Genomic DNA, 8,870 nt, shown 5'->3' on the forward strand with positions numbered 1-8,870 from the left:
AATCCTGTGAAGCACTGAACAGGAATCATCTCCTACTGCTTTTCCTAATTCCCACTTCAAAGTAGAAGCAGGGAAGCCCTTGTAAATATCTTATCAGCTACTAATGCTTCTTGCAGCTGGCTGCTTTCACAGCAGCACTTTGGGAAGGTGGCTCTCTGACCCTCTGACTCGGAGCTACATCACAGAGGATTGCACTATTTTCCACGTAATTGCAACATAAAGCCATAATAACCTTATCAAGAAATCTTTTATCAGTGAAACAACCAAGAAACTGACTTCTTGCTGCAAGCTTACTTACATCAGCCAGTGTGAATTCAGCACACAATGCAACAGTCTAATCTCAGCCAGTCAAGGTGTTTTTGAGCTTCAGAAATAATCAGTAGCCCTCATGCCAGAAAGCGAGTTAAAGGCCCCAGGATCTCACCAAGAAGGATCTCAGCTCCACACTGAGAGCATCTCGTCACCACTGCTGTGAAACACCAGCTGGGATGCATAAACTGAACTCCTAATCGAGTTAGGAGAACTCAAACACCTGTTAAATTTTAGACAGAGATCAGAGATTCCTTTTCCTTGGAGAAGCCAGCTGGAGTTTGTTGATATCTGATCACTGAAGGTTTAATCGTGAACAGGATAGGTTAGAGGAGTTCTCAGACAAATTCAGCAGGCCTGCCCCACACTTACTCCCTGCAAAGAAAGGAGCTCTTTCCTCTATCCTTTTAAAAAGTCAGTGCAAATAGATCAGCACTTACCAGCAGTCTTGAGGGGAAAATTTTTCAGGGTTTTCCAGTAGGGACTGCTGAGGAATTACCTTTACATGGTCCCAGCAAACCGCGGTGAAATGAAGCAAAAGGCACTCCTTTTTTTTCCAAGGAGTTCAGGGCTTTGGGCAATTCTTGATCCTGTCCTCTTTTTTTTTTCCTTTTTTTTTTTTCCTTTTGACTTTTGTCCTATATCATTGTTTCTTACTATCTAACTACAGAAGCTAAATGGAGCTCATAAACACACAAGATATTTCCTAAAACTACCTGCCAAAGAAGGGCCTTTGTAAAGGACAGTTCAGTCCATTTATTGGTTGGAAACATGCTTCATTCTCAGGTGTTGCCTTTTTGAACCCTTAGCACTTCTTCAACACTTGCCTTTGAAAGAGCATCCCTGAAATATAAAGCTAGGGACTACTGCTGAGAGGGAAGCTTATTGGAGTCTGTCCCTGTTAAATACATTTCTTCCAGAAGCAGGCTGTTCCCATGAGCTTTCATGCTTTGCAGGATCTGTCCTCTAAGGGTAAGGAGTACAGCAGTATTTGATTATCAGACTGTACCTCTCAAAATGTAAAATGAGACAGTCTTTGTTGCTCTTCAAAACCAACCGAAAGACAAGGTAGAGTCATAAGAAACTGATTTATAGATTAGGGCCCCTTTATAGGTCACCTGCTGCCTACTTCAGGAGGAGTCACTGAGACGTGTGTGCTTGCAGCAAGCCAAGTCTGAGTGGTTAGTGGTTGCTGTGTAGCATGGATGTACATATGCCTTTAGAGGGTATGTTGAGTGAACGCTTATAAGAAGATAAGCTGCTATTTAATGCTTATGTGAGCAGATAAGAAAGGTCTTTCTGTAAATCTGTTAGTTAAGGAGAAGCTTGAATGGAGAACTACTTATAAAATGGCAACTCTACTGTCTTCCTGAAGCTAGCTTAGGCACAAATCATATTTGTTTTTTGGAATGTGTTATATTTGGATAGGAGGGTTCACTCCTTATAAATGAGAAGTGTTAATGTTACCCTTGTGCAAGATGTTTCCTTGCTCAATTTTAGCTAAAGACCAGTGTAGGCCGTTACATTCTGCCTTGCTAAATTATCGTAGCAGTTACCGGTAGGTACAGAATTCATTTCTATTCTTTCTTCTAAGCTGTTTTGTTGCCGTGTACTATAGTGGGCAGTTTCACAGCAGAAGTGGCTGTGTACTTCTTCCTTTCGATTGGCAAATGAATAAATTCCTGTCTACACTTTGTATATTAACTTTAACACATTTGGAATACTGCAGGGTATAAGATATGTCAGCATTACTGTGTTCTTTTATTTGTTTTTGAAAGATGTCTTCCAGCAATCAATTAGCAGACCAGATGAGGCTGAATGCTGGGCAGATGAGGTAGTGAAAAGCGAGTTCCTCTGAACCTCTTGCTGGGAGTTCATAACATTGGAGACAAATGGCTTCTATTTTCTTTTCCCATCCCCCCCACCCCCCATATTTTACACTATTCTTTTTTTGTGACTGCACAGAATAGTGGTACCTATAGCAACATGGAAGATGGGAGAGCAAGTAAACCAGGTATATGAATATCAAATCAACTAAAACTTGCTCGTCTGGAATTCAGAGAACACTTTACTTAGTGGATTTTTGCCAAAGATGTTAGATAACAATATGCTTCTATCCTTTCATTTGTATCATAGTTCAGGCATGCCCATAGGCATTATACCTTAGGACACTCAAGAAAAGCTCATGAAAGGAGAAAGTTTGGAATGAACTAAATCAAACATGCATGCCTACCCATTAAGACCCACAGCTTGTGGCTGGAATCCTTTAAGGGCACTGGCTGCTCTCCTCTATGATTTATTTTAAAAAAAGATTTGTAGAGCTGTAATTCAAGCTTTGCTTATACAGCGAGTTTAAGACATCTAGCAACCAGGGCCCTAGAGACAGTCACCTTTGTAGATATCTTCTGAACTGGTTTAAAAGAAGTTATATCTCTCAGTATAGATCTGTTTAATAAATGGAACTCAAAGGCTTCCTCTGCCCTTGACAGAAATGGCTTAATTAAGAAAGTATGTCTTAAAAGGAGCAACAACTTTCTCACTGCTTTTAATATTTTTGTGATGGAAGAAGGCATGGAAGCAAATGTCTCAAGTACTTTCTTTTCCATTAGAGATGTGCTAAAAAAGTTAATAATGGCTTTTGGAAGCTAGTAAAATGACACCAAAAATGATCAGAAGTTTAAGAATTAATGGCACATACTTTTTGACAACAGTAGAAAAGGCTGTTTCATTTGTAATGAAAATCTTCAACATTATGGGTCAGACTGTGGCCTGAGTGATGGAGTAATCTGCTGAAGTCATTTCAGTTAATCCACACTTACCAATACGGTAAATGGCAAACAGAATCTGGACACTGGTGGTGAGAGCAATGAAAAACAAATGGGCTCAGGTGCTGGCCAAGCAGTTGGATCTGCCTAGGAAAGACTCTGTACTTGGACCGTGGCTGCAGGACCAAGATAGAAAGGAGAAGGTTTGCTCGCTATCACACAAATGTATTCAAGGGATTTGGTGGGGGGAAAGATTGGTAAAGGAAGGGTGGGTTGTGCTGTCATCCTGGACCCCCCTTTGGCTACAGGTAGAAAATATGTCATCAGGTGCTATTTAACCTGAGCTTGCCAGTATCAAACTTTCTGTTTTTTTGTTTTGTTTTGTTAAAGTTGTACTGAAGAAGGCTGCTTTAGTACTTCTTCTGAGAGCAGAAGCAGCTGCTGACTGTAGAGTTTCTGATGTTCCAGTAAAGGAGACTTGGTATCATAAAATCAATTTTGCTGGTCCTCCACTGTTCAGCAATCATTAGTCAGGGCACCCCAAACCCTGTAAACAATTTAAAAATGACCAGTAATGTGTTCTTTTTACTTTTATTACTAGTTTTCAGGTGTCAGGGGCTGGACTTTCCAGGTCTTCTGAGCATCAAAGAGGGACCCAAACTTGCTTCTTTTTTTTTTTTTTTTTCCCTCCCCTCATAACCTCACTACTGCTGATCCTTGAAAAGAAATGCAAGACTTGGTAACATGGTTCAGTTCATCAGCAAGGCAGTTGTAGATATAATGAAACATCATTGGAGTGACCTGAAACTTTCACCTAACTGGGAAAAAGCTGTGTTGCCTTCACCGAGAATTTTGCTTGACAGACTGCCCCAAAGAGTGACTCTGTGGAGGAAGCTGCTTTTCCGTGAAGAGACAGATATTCTCTTCTCTTGTTTAGGGATAGTAGCTATGTTTCAGTCCCTGATGCTCTTTTTTCAAGATAAAGCTGTGGTTGTGCTGCGTGTGCTTGTTCTTTGGCTGGAGGCTTTTCTGAATTGGTTTTGTTTTCCCTTTCCAGACTTAAGCAGAAAGGCATGTTAAATGCTTTTTATGACTCTCCGGCCATAAGCTGCAGGCATCTGACATCAACCCAAATGGATACATGGGAAGTGGGTTTTCAGAAATAATTCCTATAAAAGCAAAGGCAGAGGCATGTGGAGTTTGAGTCCCTGTAAAGTTCCCTTACTTTCCAGTGTGTGCCAGCTAAACAGGGAGACTTCTTCTTGCTGGGTCCCAGCCAAGATCAGAGGAGTTCAGAGCAAAGCAGGGTGCAGCCTTCTTGCAAAAGGAGACTGAGCTTAGGGCTGCCTGCATGTGGTTCACAGGAAGGGAATTTCCATCCAGTTTTGTTTTTATTGACAATAGTGCAAAGTGCCAGATGAAATTATCTTTGGGTGAAGATGAGGCTAAGTCCTGCTTCATAAACACAGCATCCCAACTTGATTTTAACCTCACTGTGGCTTCTAATAATGTGTCATCATTCAGGGGCCAAGCTATTCTTCCTCTGAAGTGCTGCTTCTGCCTTCAGTATTGCTTGTCTCTGTGCAGGATAATCTCCCTCTTCCTGTGTGAATTAGGAGAAGCAGCAGAGGGGCCCCTAGACCATCCTGACTCCAAACAAAACACCACTGCTAATAACCCTCTCTTCCCTCCCTACCCTGTTTTCTTTCCACTGCTGCAGAACAAATGTTTTCATCTTGGAGAGTGCTTGAGTATTCAGTAACTGTGCAGAAGGAAGTTAGCACTATGCACATCAAAATCCATTTCCAAGATAGTTACCTGGGGGAAGGTAAGAGTGCTTTGCCAGGACCCAGAGGCATTTGAGAAAATATCCAGGCTGTTCTTTTTCTCAGCTGTTTGTCATCTTTTTCTAACAAGACAAACATGACAGATTCCAATCTTATATTTTGTTTCAGTGATCTCCCTGCTTTAATTTAAGGTGTTTTCTGCAGTATGGAAATGCCTTGCCAGGGCAAACCTCAAGGGAAGATGAAAGTAGGAGAGGAATTTTCCAGGTTCTTTGCAATTTGTTCTGGAGCAATTGATTGTAAATGGCTGCTAACTTGCTGGAATTAAAGAAAATTCCTGTTGAAGGCAAGGCCGCAATGAGCACTGAGTTCTTCCATACCTCTTTGTTGAAAACTGTTCTTTGATGCTGTAGGCTTGCAAATAACAGCTCTGTTCCACCTCAGAATTGGCTGCATTTCAGCAGCAGTGGGTGTTATGAAATTCCTGCATTTTTAAAGCTGGTGCATATGCTGTTTTCCACCTAAAGATTTGGCAATTAGCTGAAATTGTAAGGATCGTGTTGTCCCTTTGTCGGACTCTAGGGAGTGTTTCCCATTCAGGGTTGGGAATCTCTGGGCCAGCTGGAACTTGGGAAGTATTAATTTGAGCAAGTGATTCTCTGCAGAGATCTGCAGTGTGTAGGGGGGGCTCCTTCCACAAGGTTTCTAACATTCCTGGGATTCCATGAGAGGGGTCACAGTAAAGAGAATTTCAGATTGTCATGAACAGGAACAGTCACAGCTGGGAGACTTGAAGAAAAATCTTGGTTTCAACTTTACATGAAAATCCAAAATCTACTAAAACAATTTAACTTTTACATTACACTTCCTTTTTTTTTTTTTTTTTTTAAACAGGGATATTTGCAACCCCTTTATTAATCTTTGGAAAAGCTTCTCTACCAGTTCTCTACTGGGCACCAGAATGTGACCAGATCTGCAGACTGCATCAGATCAGGTTACTCAGCCAAGAGGCTGAGCTGTTCTCCGTATGGGGGCAAGCTGCTCAGTACCCCATGGACCCCTCCTGAACTGGTGCAACCAGAAAGACTCACAGAGCAGTTGAAGGGGGAGGGGGTAGGAGAGGGGGGATGGACACGATGGGTATCTATCTGATCTCCTTGATGTTACCAGTGTTCAGTACTCACTTCCAGCAGTACCACTGTTGGAAGACATATGAGCTCAATCCTTAGAAAGTGCTAGTGTGATACTTTCAGGTGTGACGTGGGGTTTTTTTTTGTTTATTTGTTTTGTGCAGGTAGCATACTCTTGATGATTAAAGAAAGGGTGGGACTATACTGGGCCCAGTCAAACTTCTGTATATCATTAGGTTAGAGACATAAACTAAATGTGCCTCAGTTCCTTCAAATATCCCCAAAATGTGAAAATAAAGAAACAGACTCCCAGACTTCTGTTATGAAGGGAAGTAAAGTTATTTTCTTGATTATATCTAGACAGGGGGTCTAGAAAAATTACTATTATAAAGGCCATGACCTTGAATTCCTAAATATTCTTTCACCTCCCTATGAAACCAGATATTGTCTGTGACAGGCCTACATGAGCCCTGGCGTCATCCAATGTACACTTCTTATGCCCCAACTCTTGTTGGGGACAGAATCACAAACATGCTCCTGACCCTTTATCAGCCCTTGGTGCTACAAACTTGCTGGGTCTGTCTGACATGTTGATCTATTGTGATGAATTGCCGACACTTCTGCTGAAACCAGTTATGCTGGGTGGTTTGCCTGTTTGCTGTGAGTGTTCGATTGTTTATGAACATGTAGCCTCTAAAGTGCTCAGTGAGTGCCGATATGAAACCTTAAAGGCACAAATAAATCAAAAGTATTTTTAGACTGCTGCCATCCCAAACTGCACAGCTGCAGAACACATGTGGTTTTGTAACTGTCTGAAGCCTGTTCAAGCCAGTGATGCTGCCAAATGGTTGCCCTAACCTGGCTTCTCTTTCTCTCTGCTCCGCTGCTTGTGCACCAGTGCACTTAAACCCATTGGTGGCAGCATGAGTACTGGAGCACACCGAAGGGTGGGCAGGGGAAATGTGGGACTGCTTTATTCAGCAGCAGCTTGGGTTTAAATCTCCTTGGCTGGTCTTAAACTAATTGCATAGGCAACAAGCTTATAACTGACTCATGGGAAGGCATAGGATTTGAAGGCAGTGAAAGGCACTTCCTTCAAATTTGCAATGCCTTCTTGTAATTACAGTATTCTTGTAAATCTGTGACCAAGGGGCCTAGTCACTTTGAGTATTCCTGGCTCTCCAAGTCAGGACCTGACTTGATACCTTGCTTGTTCTCTGCTATGAGAAAGCAAGTCTGTTAGAATTTAGATAGCCTAAGAAAGGACTCTGGAATATGTTTGCACAACTTTGTCCTCCATGTATTTCTAAAATGCATATAGAAACCTCTCGAAAAGCCCCTGCGCCTGTGTCTTGTAGATGGCATCACCAGTCGAAAGCGTACAATTTGCAAGAAGGTGATGATTATAGGTTCTTCCTGTGTGTGTGTGTGGGGGGGGGGGTGTTGTAGCCTGCATAACTTTCTGGCAGACTTTTCTGACGTGATTTTGGCCTTTTGGGGCTGCAGGACAGAGAAAATACAGGGAGCCTGAGGTAACTTTCACTTTCTGTAGTACTCAGTACTTGCCCCTTTCATATCAGTGGAATTACTGTCTCAGCCTGTCCTATTCATCCATCCTTACTTCTGTCAGTGTTATTAGTGACCTGCTCCCATTTATTGGCTACCCTGCTCTGTTAATGATTCCTCGGGTCTTTGGCCCTATCTCTTTCCCTTTTGTGTCAGGCCCTCTTTGTAAATCTCTTGCCTACTTTACATAACACTGCTTGGCTCTGCCAAGCTCCGTGAAGTATTTGACTGGCAGTAGATCAGGGCTGTGCTTTGTGATAACATTGTTCCTTTGGGAACAGATGATGGTAGGAGGAGGGTGGGAGAATAGGAAATTGGAGTAGAATGGAAATTACTGGGGCCTCTTCAAGATCAGCAGGCACGAATCAAAATGAATGGATGTTGTAAACTTGGTGTTTTTTCCTTCACAATTTATACAGCTGTAGTTTGTTAGCACTAAGTGTACTCATGGTATCTATACAGTACTTAGCAGGTAAGATAATCTTAGTGAGATGTGTCAAGGACCAGCTAGACAGACATATCGAAAGTTTGAGCTCTTTTTCTAGCTTTGGCATCCGTTACACCAGGCTACAGTGAGGAAAACTCTTCTAGTCTGTGCCTCAGTTTCCTTTATGTCTCCTGACATCTTTCCTACATGCTACCATGAAAGCTGTCTTATTCTCCCCTTCTTACCCACCTAGTTCAAGGTTTCTTGTGTTGCACTGGGTAAGTGTGGCTGCTATAGTGGATGTGAGGGCCGGATCCTGACCTAACAGCCTGCTTGGGATGTGAGTATTCAATACTGCATTACAGTTGCCTGGAAAGGGAGCTGTCCCAGGTCAGGCCCTCTTTCCAGATGCTAAGAAAACAGACTTTGCTCCTCTATCAGAGGAGCATGCCTGTTTTTTCAGAGGAAGACCTACTCCACTGCTGCTGTGGAGCAGAGGCTCTGGGGTAGTGGGCAGAGCACGAGTGAGCAGTCACTGTGGGGCGAGCTGGTGCGGTGGCAGCAGTAGGGCCAGAGGATGCCAGCTCTGGCGGAGCAGTGCCATGCTCATGCTCCTCCTGCCAGCAGTGGGATACCAGCAGATTGGAGCAAACTTGTTCCAGCTAGCACCAGACCAGTCGCTCCAGGACCAGAGGTGCTTGGAAAATGACTCTGGCCTCGATAAAGGAGGCAAGGACTCGGGTTACAGTTCTTGGGTGGATCGTGTCTCATGTCGGGCCGATGTGTGCGGCCTGGTAAGGCCCGCCTAGGGGAGGGCCCAAGGAGGGACGGGCTCTTCAGGGCTCTTGCAAACTTGCCTCTCAGCAGCAGTGTTTCAGAGCTGTCC

The sequence above is a fragment of the Apteryx rowi genome, unplaced genomic scaffold, assembly GCF_003343035.1.
Source record: "Apteryx rowi isolate R43461 unplaced genomic scaffold, aptRow1 scaffold_782, whole genome shotgun sequence".
NCBI lineage: Eukaryota > Metazoa > Chordata > Aves > Apterygiformes > Apterygidae > Apteryx > Apteryx rowi.